A 13906-nucleotide genomic window follows, 5' to 3' on the forward strand; every position below is an offset into this window, starting at 1 on the left:
GAGATTGAGAAAGGTTAAGGATCACAGAGCTTATTAGTGTCAGTGATGGTGCAAGAACTTAGCTCATCTTCCACGTACCATGTTGTCTGACAACAGACATGCGTGCCTGTGTCCTTTGTCAGCAATATTAGGAGAGTATAACTAGCGGATGCATTATCATTTTAGAATGGCTATAAAATAGCAGAAATGGTTTATTAAATACCAAACAATATTGTTTTATAGCATAGTTTAAAGGTTTATTGAAAATTTTAATAGCAAGCCTTCATTCCAAAGGATAAAGAAATCAAAGAAAAAATATCAATTTGCTTTCTCAGAAAAAGTGACCTTTTTTTTTTCTTAATTTACTTTATTTTTTTTTTTTATTTTTTTTTTCCTTAATTTACTTTAAATAGATATTACTTCCAACCTTTTTATTAAAACTGTACTAGTGTTATGGTAACTGAAGATAAATGTTCATCTATAATTTTGGTAGTTGTCTCTATTTCAAAAAATTGTTATTAGCACATTAATTTTTTTTGGAGCAAAAGAATATTCAAATGTCAAGAGTTGGATGAACTTAAAACAGAATCCCCAGTAGCTGAGTTGGTAAAGAATCTGCCTGCAGTGCAGGAGACCCTGGTTCTCCTGGGTTCAAGAAATTCGATTCCTGGGTCAGGAAAATTCGCTGGAGAAGCAATAAGCTACCCACTCTGGTATTCTTGGGCTTCCCTTCTGGCTCAGCTGGTAAAAAGTCCATCTGCAATGTGGGGGACCTAGGTTCGATCCCTGGGTTGGGAAGATCCCTTGGAGAAGGGAAAGGCTACCCACTCCAGTATTCTGGCCTGGAGAATTTCATGGACTGCATAGTCCATGGGGTCGCAAAGAGTCAGATTCGACTGAATGACTTGCACTTTCACTTCACTTTCACTTTCTTTCAAGACAAAATCTGATAAAGATCATTTTGTCCAAGACTAACTGTGGTGCATATTGTACGTTTATGACCATTTGCAGGGTTCTCATCCCAAGGGTTTAACCAACTCTGTTTAATGGATTGTCCAAGAGGTTTCTGTACAAATAACAACTTTACTTTGGCCAGCAATGTGCTATTGATAGGGGGAAGAAAAGAAAGCCGCTTGATACCACTAAACTCTAGCTGAGAATGCTTGATAGTGTTTTCCTTTTTGACAGTTAACTCTGCTTTTACTCACATGTTTAGATTTGTCAAAGAATGCCTAAATTAGAATTGTGCTGCTGCACTTGTAAATTAGCAAATTACTCTGCTGTCCTGAAATATTTGCTTTTCTTGAGTAGTGTCTGATGAGCTTTGAACTTGACATCCAGGTTGTACACTTGCAGATTTCCTACTTTGGTGTGGACAGCTCCATTTTCAACATTTGATCAGACAGTGAACTAGAAAAGTGTTTTGCTTGCCAACACAGCATAGCTGAGGAAGACCAACTTGCTGTGTCCTGGTCTTGGCCTCTCCAGCAGTTATCAGGAAGGAATAAAATCTTCTTTTAAACCTTAAGGCCATTCTTACTTCTTCTCAAGGGGTTAAGTATAGTCTTTCCTACCCCCTTATAACTTTAACTCCCAATAACTCACCCTTAGTTTTTTCCAACCCATGACACTACAGAAAACTGTGTTGCTCCACTAATCTCGTATCTCTTCTTTTTCATATCTGTTTTAATGCAAAAGAAGGAAGGAAAATTTAACATGAGAGCAAGATCATGCTTTTTGAAGTAGAAATTTATATTTTTTCAGGGCTTTTATGTAATTTTCATTAGATTAAACTGCTTAGATCATAAGATATTACTTACACCTTGCATTTGAATAGAAGCTTATAGTTTAAGAGATATATAAAATCATAAGTGGTATGATCTCAGTCAAGAAAATGAGAGCTAAGTGAGCTGGCCAAGGTCACATGGTTAGTAGGTAAAGAGTAGACCTGAAACTTGAGCCCACATGCTGTGACACCAGATTCAGGGTTGCTGAGTTTTTATTTTCCCCTGAACCAGAACTTCTAGGGCTTTCACAATGAAATACTCATGATGGCAAAAGAGAGTAAATTGATATCCTTTGGGAATATAGAAGATATGGCTTAAGGAGATGATAGCAAATGTGAACTTTCCTATCAAAATTCATGTACACTTGATACCATGTTTCAGCATATCCTGTGATATCACAAGAAAGCTTCTTTCTTTTGCCCTGCATTATGTTTGTGTTATACCTCCTCATTCTAGGAAGTGACCTGGAGTTTTGATTTGTCTGGCTCATTTTTATCTTAGCTAGGAGCCATTCAAAATGAGAAAGGGCCCTCCCCAGAAAGGAGTACAGAGACCGACAGATGAAGAACAAATAAGTAGATCATTTGAAAGTTACTGACATTTGCTTTGTATTTAGAATTTCTTTTCCTTACAAGTTTTAATTTGTGCCTTATGCTTTGATATTTTGGGGGGAGGGGTCTAGAATAGCAGTTACTAACTAGTACATCCAGATTATTCTGTACATCCTTCTTTGTGTCTTAAGTATGATTTAGAGGGGATCTAAGCTACTCAAATTTAAGCACATGTGGAATAAGCACATTATCCCCGAGTAAATTATGGCCCTGGAAGAGTCCAGGGCAAGGGTAAGGGTGGTAAAATCAGAAGGTAAGCTTTTTTTCTTCTACTTTTATAATTTTGTTTATTTATTTTGTCTGTGCTGGGTCTTCATTGCTTTGAGGGCTTTTCTCCAGTTGTGGCAAGCAGGGGCTACCCTCTAGTTGCAGCGCACAGCAGTGGCTTCCCTTGGACAATGGGGAACTCAGGCCTCAGTAGTTGCAGCGCACATGGGCTCAGCAGTCGTGACTTGTGGGCTCTAGAGCACAGGTTCAATAGTCGTGGTAAATGGTCTTAGTTGTTCCGCGACATATGGGATCTTCCAGGATCAGGGGTTGAACTTGTGTTTCCTGCAGTGGTAGGCAGATTGTTTACCACTGAGCCACCAGGGAAGCCCTTTTCTTTTACTTTTAATGATACAATGAGTAGATTTCTGGGCTCTGCCATTTCCACTGAGCAACATGAGGGCATTAAGGGTTCTTTAAAGAAGGGTAGGTGTAGCAGTTTACAGGAATTGAAAAAGGATTGTTACTGTCTTCAGTTGAAAGTCTCAAAATATATACCTTGGACTTAAATGTTATCTGAGACTTGCATTGCTTCAGATCTGTGTTCTTTTATATAAAACCTTCTGATTAAACTCTGATCATAGAGCCTTTCAATTCTTAGGAACTAGGAATCAATCTTAATGGCAGTAGGCTGTTGTTTCTGTCTAGATATTTAAACTTCACATGCTTAATAAATGCCTAGGCTTGCCTTCTTTTTTATTCCATAAAAGAATATTGAAAAAAAATATGTGTGGGGTAGTGCTCTGGGATTGCTCTGCTTTTGGCTCACAGGTAACTGTTGTAGTGCCAAGTGAAGAGGTGTCTGAACAAGGCCATCTGAGGGCTCAGTTGTACAATAGTAGCAAACCTGTGACTCATGCCCTGGTAATTAATCTAACTTTGAACCATTTTACATGGGAGTAGAAGTTCACATTCTCTTTTCTTCCTGTGAGATTTTTCCCTTCTATTCCACATCAATACAATGAAAGTTCAGGCAGGTTCATGTCTAAGGTCCTTATAGAGCTAAGACCTGTCATTTCCTTCCTTTTTAAAGTTCAGTTTATCAAATATTTATTGTGTTTCTTTATTCTCTCCTTTTTGAAAATAAGTTTTTAATTAAGCACCTATTCATATTTATGTATACTTACATAAGTATAAGTGAATACATAAGTAAAAGGTGAATTGATTGTCTAGATTCTTTTGAAAAGAAATATAATGCTAAAGTAGCAAACTGTACTTATATACTTCCTCTGTTTTACTGAAAATGTAATTTCTGTTCTTGAAGCCTGGACATGTTAACAAACAGGACTATTATTTCTCTTTCTTCTTTAAATTAATGCTTTGACTGTAGATGTTTTCCTCATATCAGCAAGTATGTTATAGATATGTATTTTTATCCATTGTGTATGCTTATCTCTCACATGACCCTCAGAGGGAAATGTTATACTTTATTTGGCTTTGAAATGTATAGGCCATTTCCAGGAGAACTTAGGTCATCTGGAAATTAGATTGGCTTATACATTTTATCCTGGCTTCCTTGGTGGCTCAGATGGTATATAATCTGCCTGCAATGTGGGAGACCCAGGTTCGGTTCTTGGGTCACAGAGATCCCCTAGAGAAGGGAATGGCAACCCACTCTAGTATGCTTGCTTAGAGAATCCCATGGACAAAGAAGCCTGGCCAGCTACAGTCTACTGGGTTGCAAAGTGTTAGACATGACTGCGCAGCTCAACACTAAGGCTAACTAATACATTTTATCAGAGAATTTTCCTAAAATTTATTTTTTTTTTATTTTTGGCCATACCATGTAGCATGTGGGATCTTAGTTCGCCGATCAGGGACCAAACCTATGCCCCCTGCATTGGGAACTTGGAGTCTTAACCATTGGACTGCCAGGGAAATCCCTAGGAAATTTTTTATTCAATTCCATGGTTATAAAAATGAATTTAAGGGCTAAATGATCATTCATAACTAAATTTCCAGCATTTAATTACATACAGAAAGTTCTGAATACTAGAATAGCCTGACCTATCAGACAATGGAGCCTTTGTTAGACCTAAGGGAAAAATAGGGACATGTGATTTTTAATCAGCTTTACTGAGGTATGATTTACATATAAGAAAGTTCATCTGAAATTTGATGCATTTTGACAAATGCATGTAACTATCACCACAGTTATGATGTAGAAGATTTCAATTGGCTGAAAACATCCCTGTACCCTGTGTAGTTAATTCTCTTCCTACCTACTGCCTCCTTGCAATCACTAAAATGCTTTGTCAGTATAATTTTCCTTTTTCTAGGATTTCTTATAGATGGAATCATATAGATTATAGTCTTTTATGTCTGATTTCTTTCACTTAGCATAATGCTTTTGAGGTTTTTTTTTTTTTCATGTTATTATATGTATCAGTGATTCTTTGTCATTGCTGAGTAGTCTTTTCAACATATTGCTATCCTGAAATTTATTATCCTTTAACTAGTATGGAAATTTGGATTGTTTATAGCTTTGGCCTATTACGAATAAAGCTTCTGTGAACATTTGAGTAGAAGAATTTGTGTAGGTATATGCTTTTATTTCTCCTGGTAAATAGCAAAAGTGTTCTTCAGAAGGCATTGTTAATGCAAATATAAATCTGTACAGTAGATTATTTGGCAATAAAAATGAATGAACTTCAAATGCATCCAGATACATTGATGGATCTCAAAAACATTACTCAATGAAAGAAGCCAGGCACAAGCAACCACAAATTATATGATTCTATTACATTAAATATCCAGAAAAGGCCGTTATAAAGACAGAAAGTAGAGTAGTGATTGCCTGTGACAGGATTGACAGGGAGCAGGGATTAAAGTAAATATATATGAGGTATTATATTGGAATTATGAAAATTTTCTAAAGCTGATTCATGGTAATAATTGTACAACTTGGTAAATTTACTGAAAAAAAAATCACTGAATAGTATACTTGATATGATGAATTGTATGATATGTAAAAATGCATTAATAGTTATTTTTAAAAGATGTCGATAAAATGGAGTGGTAAGTCAGTTTAGAAAATCTATACAAGACATTTTGTATATATTTGATGAGGGACTTAAAGTCAGAATGCGTAAAGAACTCATAACTCAATAACAGACGAAAAGACCTGATTTTTTTAAATGGCCGAAAGTTGGAGCAGCAATCTCACCAAAAGAGATATTAATAGCAAGTAAACACATAGAAGATGTTCAATACCATTAATCATTACCAAAATGCAAAGTAAAACCACTATGCACTGGAAGTTAACGAAAATGTCAGAGTAAGGATCTCTGAAAATTTTCTCCTTCCTAACATCAGGAAACTAGCAAAAACTGTCAAATTAACTTTTCAGAATTCAGAATTAACCAGAGGCTTGCAGCAATCCAGAGAGTGTTATTGAAAAAAAACAGCTGACTGTTGGAAAGAGCAGCAAGCTTTGTGGCATTTTAACTTGCCCTATTTCTATCCTTACCTTTCCTCCTCTCTGATAGCTTTGAAAAACCAACAACCCACAATTTCAATGGAAACCAGCAGCCTGGTAACCACTGAAGGAAGCAGAACAGAGTTGGAGCTCCTTCAAACCATCATTCCCAGAGAATTGTCATTCTCTGACCTGTCTGTTGGTTCCTTGAAAGGGCATTACTCATAAACTGTCTTTATTTCCCTTTTCCCTTGGGGAGAGAAGGGGTACTTGTCTGAAACAATTAGAGATAATTGATTAACTTTGGAACTGCCTGAGGGTAGTGGAAAAGGAAAGATATGCCCATTTGAATGCAGAGTTCCAAAGAATAGCAAGGAGAGATAGGAAAGCCTTCCTCAGAGATCAATGCAAACAAATAGATTAAAACAATACAATGGGAAAAACTAGAGATCTCTTCAAGAAAATTAGAGATACCAAGGGAACATTTCATGAAAAGGTGGGCACAATAAAGGACAGAAATAGTATGGACCTAACAGAAGCCATCCCCATGGAAAAGAAATGCAAAAAAGAAAAATGGCTGTCTGGGGAGGCCTTACAAATAGCTGTGAAAAGAAGAGAAGCAAAAAGCAAAGGAGAAAAGGAAAGATATAAACATCTGAATGCAGAGTTCCAAAGAATAGCAAGAAGAGATAAGAAAGCCTTCTTTAGCGATCAATGCAAAGAAATAGAGGAAAACAACAGACTGGGAAAGACTAGAGATCTCTTCATGAAAATCAGAGATACCAAAGGAACATTTCATGCAAAGATGGGCTCGATAAAGGACAGAAATGGTATGGACCTAACAGAAGCAGAAGATATTAAGAAGAGATGGTGGGAATACACAGAAGAACTGTACAAAAAAAATCTTCATGACCCAGATAATCACGATGGTGTGATCACTGACCTAGAGCCAGACTTCCTGGAATGTGAAGTCAAGTGGGCCTTAGAAAGCATCACTACGAACAAGGCTAGTGGAGGTGATGGAATTCCAGTTGAGCTATTCCAAATCCTGGAAGATGATGCTGTGAAAGTGCTACAGTCAATATGCCAGCAAATTTGGAAAACTCAGCAGTGGCCACAGGACTGGAAAAGGTCAGTTTCCATTCCAATCCCAAAGAAAGGCAATGCCAAAGAATGCTCAAACTGCCGCACAATTGCACTCATCTCACATGCTAGTAAAGTAATGCTCAAAACTCTCCAAGCCAGGCTTCAGCAATATGTGAACCGTGAACTTCCAGATGTTCAGGCTGGTTTTAGAAAAGGCAGAGGAACCAGAGATCAAATTGCCAACATCTGCTGGATCATGGAAAAAGCAAGAGAGTTCCAGAAAAGCATCTATTTCTGCTTTATTGACTATGCCAAAGCCTTTGACTATGTGGATCACAATTAACTTAGGAAAATTCTGAAAGAGATGGGAATACCAGACCACCTGATCTGCCTCTTGAGAAATTTGTATGCAGGTCAGGAAGCAACAGTTAGAACTGGACATGGAACAATAGACTGATTCCAAATAGGAAAAGGAGTTCGTCAAGGCTGTATATTGTCACCCTGCTTATTTAACTTATATGCAGACTACATCATGAGAAACGCTGGACTGGAAGAAACACAAGCTGGAATCAAGATTGCTGGGAGAAATATCAATAACCTCAGATATGCAGATGACACCACCCTTATGGCAGAAAATGAAAAGGAACTCAAAAGCCTCTTGATGAAAGTGAAAGAGGAGAGTGAAAAAGTTGGCTTAAAGCTCAACATTCAGAAAACAAAGATCATGGCATCCGGTCCCATCACTTCATGGGGAATAGATGGGGAAACAGTGGAAACAGTGTCAGACTATTTTTTGGGGCTCCAAAATCACTGCAGATGGTGACTGCAGCCGTGAAATTAAAAGACGCTTACTCCTTGGAAGGAAGGTTATGACCTACCTAGATAGCATATTCAAAAGCAGAGACATTACTTTGCCAACAAAGGTTCGTCTAGTCAAGGCTGTGGTTTTTCCTGTGGTCATGTATGGATGTGAGAGTTGGACTGTGAAGAAGGCTGAGCACCGAAGAATTGATGCTTTTGAACTGTGGTGTTGGAGAAGACTCTTGAGAGACCCTTGGACTGCAAGGAGATCCAACCAGTCCATTCTGAAGGAGATCCAACCAGTCCATTCTGAAGGAGATCAGCCCTGGGATTTCTCTGGAAGGAGTGATGCTAAAGCTGAAACTCCAGTACTTTGGCCACCTCATGCGAAGAGTGGACTCATTGGAAAAGACTCTAATGCTGGGAGGGATTGGGGGCAGGAGGAGAAGGGGACGACAGAGAATGAGATGGCTGGATGGCATCACTGACTTGATGGATGTGAGTCTCGGTGAACTCCGGGAGTTGGTGATGAACAGGGAAGCCTGGCATGCTGCGATTCATGGGGTCGCAAAGTCGGACACGACTGAGCGACTGATCTGATCTGATCTGAACAGAAACAGAAGATATTAAGAAGAGGTGGCAAGAATACACAGAACTATACAAAAAGATCTTCATGACCCAGATAACCACGATGGTATGATCACTCACCTAGAGCCAGACATCCTGGAATGCGAAGTCAAGGTGGCCTTAGGAAGCATCACTATGAACAAAGCCAGTAGAGGTGATGGAATTCCAGTTGAGCTATTTCAAATCCTGAAAAATGATGCTGTGAAAGTGCTGCACTCAATATTCCAGCAAATTTGGAAAACTCAGCAGCGGCTACAGGACTGGAAAAAGTCAGTTTTCATTCCAATCCCAAAGAAAGGCAATGCCGAAGAATGTTCAAACTACCGCACAGTTGTACTCGTCTCACATGCTAGAAAGTAATGCTCAAAATTGCCCAAGCCAGCCTTCAACAGTACATGACCCATGAACTTCCAGATGTTCGAGTTGCATTTAGAAAAGGCAGAGGAACCAGAGATCAAATTGCCAATATCCATTGGATCATCAAAAACCAAGAGAGTTCCAGAAAAACATCTACATCTGCTTTATTGATTACACCAAAGTCTTTGACTGTGTGGATCACAACAAACTGGAAAATTCTTGAAGAGATGGGAATACCAAACCACTGTTCCTGCCTCCTGAGAAATCTGTATGTAGGTCAACAAGTAACAGTTAGAACAGGACATGGAACAACAGACTGGTTCCAAATTAGGAAAGGAGTACAACAAGGCTGTATATTGTTGCCCTGCGTATTTAACTTCTGTGCAGAGTACATCATGTGAAATGTCAGGCTGGATGAAGCCCAAGCTGTAATTATGATTGCCAGGAGAAATATCAGTAACCTCAGATATGTAGATGACACCACCCTTATGGCAGAAAGTGAAGATGAACTAAAGAGCCTCTTGGTGAAAGTAAAAGAGGAGAATGAGAAAGTTGGCTTAAAACTCGACATTCAGAAAACTAAGATCATGGCATCTGGTCCCATCATTTCATGGGAAATAGATGGGGAAACAGTGGTAACAGTGACAGACTTAATTTTCTTGGGCTCCAAGCTATGACCAGCCTAGACAGCAGAGACATTACTTTGCCGAGAAAGGTCTGTCTAGTCAAAGCTATGGTTTTTCCAGTAGTCATGTATGGATGTGAGAGCTGGACTATAAAGAAAGCAGAGCACCAAAGAATTGATGCTTTTGAACTCTGATGTTGGAGAAGACTCTTGAGAGTCCCTTGGACTGCAAGGAGATCCAACCAGTCTATTCTAAAGGAAATCAGTCCTGAATATTCATTGGAAGGACTGATGCTGAAGCTGAAGGTCCAATACTTTGGCTACCTGATGGGAAGCTGACTCATTGGAAAAGACCTTGATGCTGGGAAAGACTGAAGGCAGGAGAAGAAGGGGACAACAGGGGCTGAGATGGTTGAATGACATCACTGAGTTTATGGACATGAATTTGAGGAAGCTCCAGGATGTGGTGATGGCCAGGGAAGCCTGGTGTGTTGCAGTCCATGGGATGGCAAAGAGTTGGACACAACTGAGTGACTGAACTGAACTGAACTGAACTGAGGGTAGTGCATAATTAATGGGTCAAACAATAAACAAAAAGCTTTCCTTTTTAAAAGACAAGCTGGGAAATATGTCCATAGGGCATTTTGAAAAGCTCTGACATACTCTTGGAAGTTATAAGGCCACTTGAATTTGTAGAGCTTTGGCCATGCTCAGGGCAACCCACATGATCAAGAAGTATGATCTAGAAGTGAGTCCAAAGCTCTCACCTCTGGATGACCTTAAGGCTTTTGCAAACAGGAAGTGAAGGCTAAGGCAAAGTTGTCCACTGCCTGGTTGAGTGTTAAAGGTGTGCCCTGAAGTGTACACGAGCCCCTTAGCAAACACTGGAAGATTTATTGGTTCCAGACATTTAAGGACATCTCTGTCTAGTTGTTAGTAGACCACTAAGCTAACCTAATAAAGACTTTAGTGCTCACACATAAAGAATATAGACTTTACAGATCGGATTTTAAAAGTAAAAAACAAATGGACAACAACAAACAGCACGAACAACAATAAACTCTGAAGAGGGGGATATTCTGATTTCCAGAGTTGCCACATTATATTAGTAAGCATGTCTACTTTTAAGCAAAAATTATGACATGCAACAAAATAAGAAAGTATAGCTCATACACAGGGAAAAAAACCAGCAGTCAACTGAGTGTGTCACCTACAAAGCCTGGATGTTAAACTTATTAGACAAGACTTTAAGTCAACTATTTTGAAAATGTTCAAAGAACTAGTGAAAACCATGCTTAAAAACTAAGGAAAGAAATGTCTCACTAACTTAAGAATATCAGTAAAGAGATAAAATTATAGATTATAAAAAGAAATCAAATAGAAATTTGGGACTTGTTAAGTATAATAACTCATATTAAAAATTCACTGGAGGGCCTTAACAGCATTTTTGGGCAGGGAGAAGAAAGAGTCAGCAGTCTAAGGAACAGAAAATAAAAAGAATACAGAAAAATGAAGAGCCTCAGAGACCTGTGGGCCCTGATGAAGCATAACAACATATATATAATGGGAATTCCAGAAGAAGAGGAGGAAATGAACAGGATAGAAAATATTTGAAGAAATAAGTGGCTAAAATTTCCCCAAATCTGATGACACACATTAATCTGTAATTTGGGAAGCTAACCAAACTCCAAGAGGAATAAGCTTAATTAAAGAAATTCATATGTAGATATATCATAAGCAAACTGTTGAAAGATAGAATCTTGAAAGCAAGGAGAGAGAAGCATATTATCACATAACAGTGATCTGTGATAAGATTGAGTTGATTTCTCATCAGCAACCGTGGAAGCCAAAGGCAGTAGGAGGACAAATAACAAGAAAAAAAAACTGTCAACCAAGCAAAATTATCCTTCAAAATGAGAGAAAATAAGACATTTCCAGATAAGCAAAAACTGGAAGAATTTGTTGCTAAGCAGACCTGCCCTATGAGAAATACTAAAGGGAGTTCTACTGACTGAAAGCAGAGGATGCAGACAGTAACTTGAATCCACATGAAGAAATAAACAGCACCAATAAAGGACCCACATAAGAAATAAAAAGAATAAATGCATTTTTTTGGTAATATGTTTTACTCCTATCTGATTTGAAAGACAGCTGCATAAAGTAATAATCATAAATGTCTGTTGATGAGAACACAATTTATAAGTACATAATTTATATGACAGTAGCAGTGCAGAGAGGGGAGGTAATGGAGTTTTGTATAGTGCTTAAACTGTTTTACTATTAATATGAATTAGAAAATTATAAATTAAGATGTTAATTATAATCCCTAGGTAATCCCGAGATGAACCACTAAGAAGATGATTTTTAAAAATAATAAAAAAAGAGAAGGAATTAAAAGAATACACTAGAAAATATCTGTTTAACACAGAGAAGATAATAATGGAAGGATAGAGAAACAAAAAATCATAAGCTGTATAGAAAGTAAGTAGCAAAGTGGCAGATATAAATCCTGTTTTATCAGTAATTAAGTGTAATTTACATTAAATGTAAATGAAATAAATACTCCAACTAAAAGACATAGATAGGAGGACTGGATAGAAATATTAATATATGATCCAAATATATAATTTCTATGAAAGACTCACTTTAAGTTCAAAGACATAAATAGGTTGAAAGTGAAAGAATGAAAAAATATATATCATGCTAAGCTAAGCTAAGTCACTTCAGTCGTGTCCAACGCTGTGCGAACCCATAGACGGCAGCCCACCAGGCTCCCCCGTCCCTGGGATTCTCCAGGCAAGAACACTGGGGTGGGTTGCCATTTCCTTCTCCAGTGCATGAAAGTGAAAAGTGAAAGGAAAGTCGCTCAGTCGTGTCCAACTCCTAGTGACCCCACGGACTGCAGCCTACCAGACTCCTCCCTCCGTGGGATTTTCCAGGCAAGAGTACTGGAGTGGGATGCCATTGCCTTCTCCAATATATCATGCTAGCAATAACCAAAAGAGAGCTGGGATGGCTATACTTTATCGTTGTTGTTTAGTTACTAAGTTGTGTCCGTTTCTTTGCGACTCCATGGACTGCAGCCCTCCAGGCTCCTCTGTCCTTGGCTATACTAATACCAGACAGTTTAACATCCTTTAAATAGTTGCTGGAAACAAAGGATATTTTATACTATAAAAGGGTAAACATATCAAGATGATATAACAATTATAAACGTATATGTACCTAGCAACATAGTCCCCAAAACATGAAGCAAACAGAATTGAAAGGAGAAATAAACAATTCAACAATAATAGTTGTAAACTTCAATACCCCATTTTCAATAATGGATAGAACAACTAGGCAGAAAATCAACAAAGAAATAGACTCGATCAGTGTTATAACTGAACTAAACCTAACACATCTGTAGAGCACATCACCAATAACAGCAGAATACACATTCTTCTCATGTGCACGAGGAACATTCTCCAGAATAGACCATGTGTTAGGCCTTAAAACTAATCTCAATAAAAGTGAGAGGATGGAAATCATACAAGGTATGTTTTCTGACCACTATTGAATGAAATTAGAAGTCCATAACAGAAGGAACGATACTGGATGCTTGGGGCTGGGGCACTGGGACATCCCCCAGAGGGATGGTATGGGGAGGGAGGAGGGAGGAGTGTTCAGGATGCGGAACAAATGAATACCTGTGGTGGATTCATTTCGATATTTGGCAAAACTAATACAATATTGTAAAGTTTAAAAATAAAATAAAATTTTAAAAAAGAGAGAAATCAGCAAATATATGGAAATTAAACAGTATACTTCTAATAACCTATGGGTCAGAAGAGAAATCACAGGTAAACTAGAAAATCCTATAAGATGAATGAAAAAGAAAGCACCATACCAAAACTTATGGGATTCAGCAAAAGCAGTGCTTACTAGGACATTTATAGCTATAACCACATATATTTAAAAAGAAAAAAGATCTCAAATCAGTAATCTAACCTTCTACCTTAATAAACCAGGGAAAAAAGCAAACTGAATTTATAACAAGCAGAAATTAAGAAATAATAGAAATTAGAATATAAAATCAATAAAAGCCACTACACACCCAGTAGAATTGCTAAAATTAAAAAGACTGGCAATACCAACTACTGGCAGAGATATGGAATAACTGGAATTCTGGCACATTATTGATGGAAATGTAAAATAGTATAGACGCTTTGGAAAACATTCACTAAGTTCTTATAAAGTTAAGTGTATACTTGCCATACAACCTATCAATCCCATTGTTAAGTATTTACTCAAGAGTCATGCTATTTTTCATTAGTTAGAACTTTAAATAGGGGACATAATAATTTCT

The 13906-nt window shown here is 37.8% G+C and overlaps 1 protein-coding gene across 2 annotated transcripts in view; it reads left to right on the forward strand.

The window, feature by feature from the left end:
* CERS3 (ceramide synthase 3) overlaps window positions 1-13906 on the forward strand; it is a 169978-nt gene that overhangs the window by 33529 nt on the left and 122543 nt on the right. The gene's annotated exons all lie outside the window — the stretch shown is intronic.

This window comes from Bos indicus, chromosome 21 (genome assembly GCF_029378745.1).
Source record: "Bos indicus isolate NIAB-ARS_2022 breed Sahiwal x Tharparkar chromosome 21, NIAB-ARS_B.indTharparkar_mat_pri_1.0, whole genome shotgun sequence".
Lineage (NCBI taxonomy): Eukaryota > Metazoa > Chordata > Mammalia > Artiodactyla > Bovidae > Bos > Bos indicus.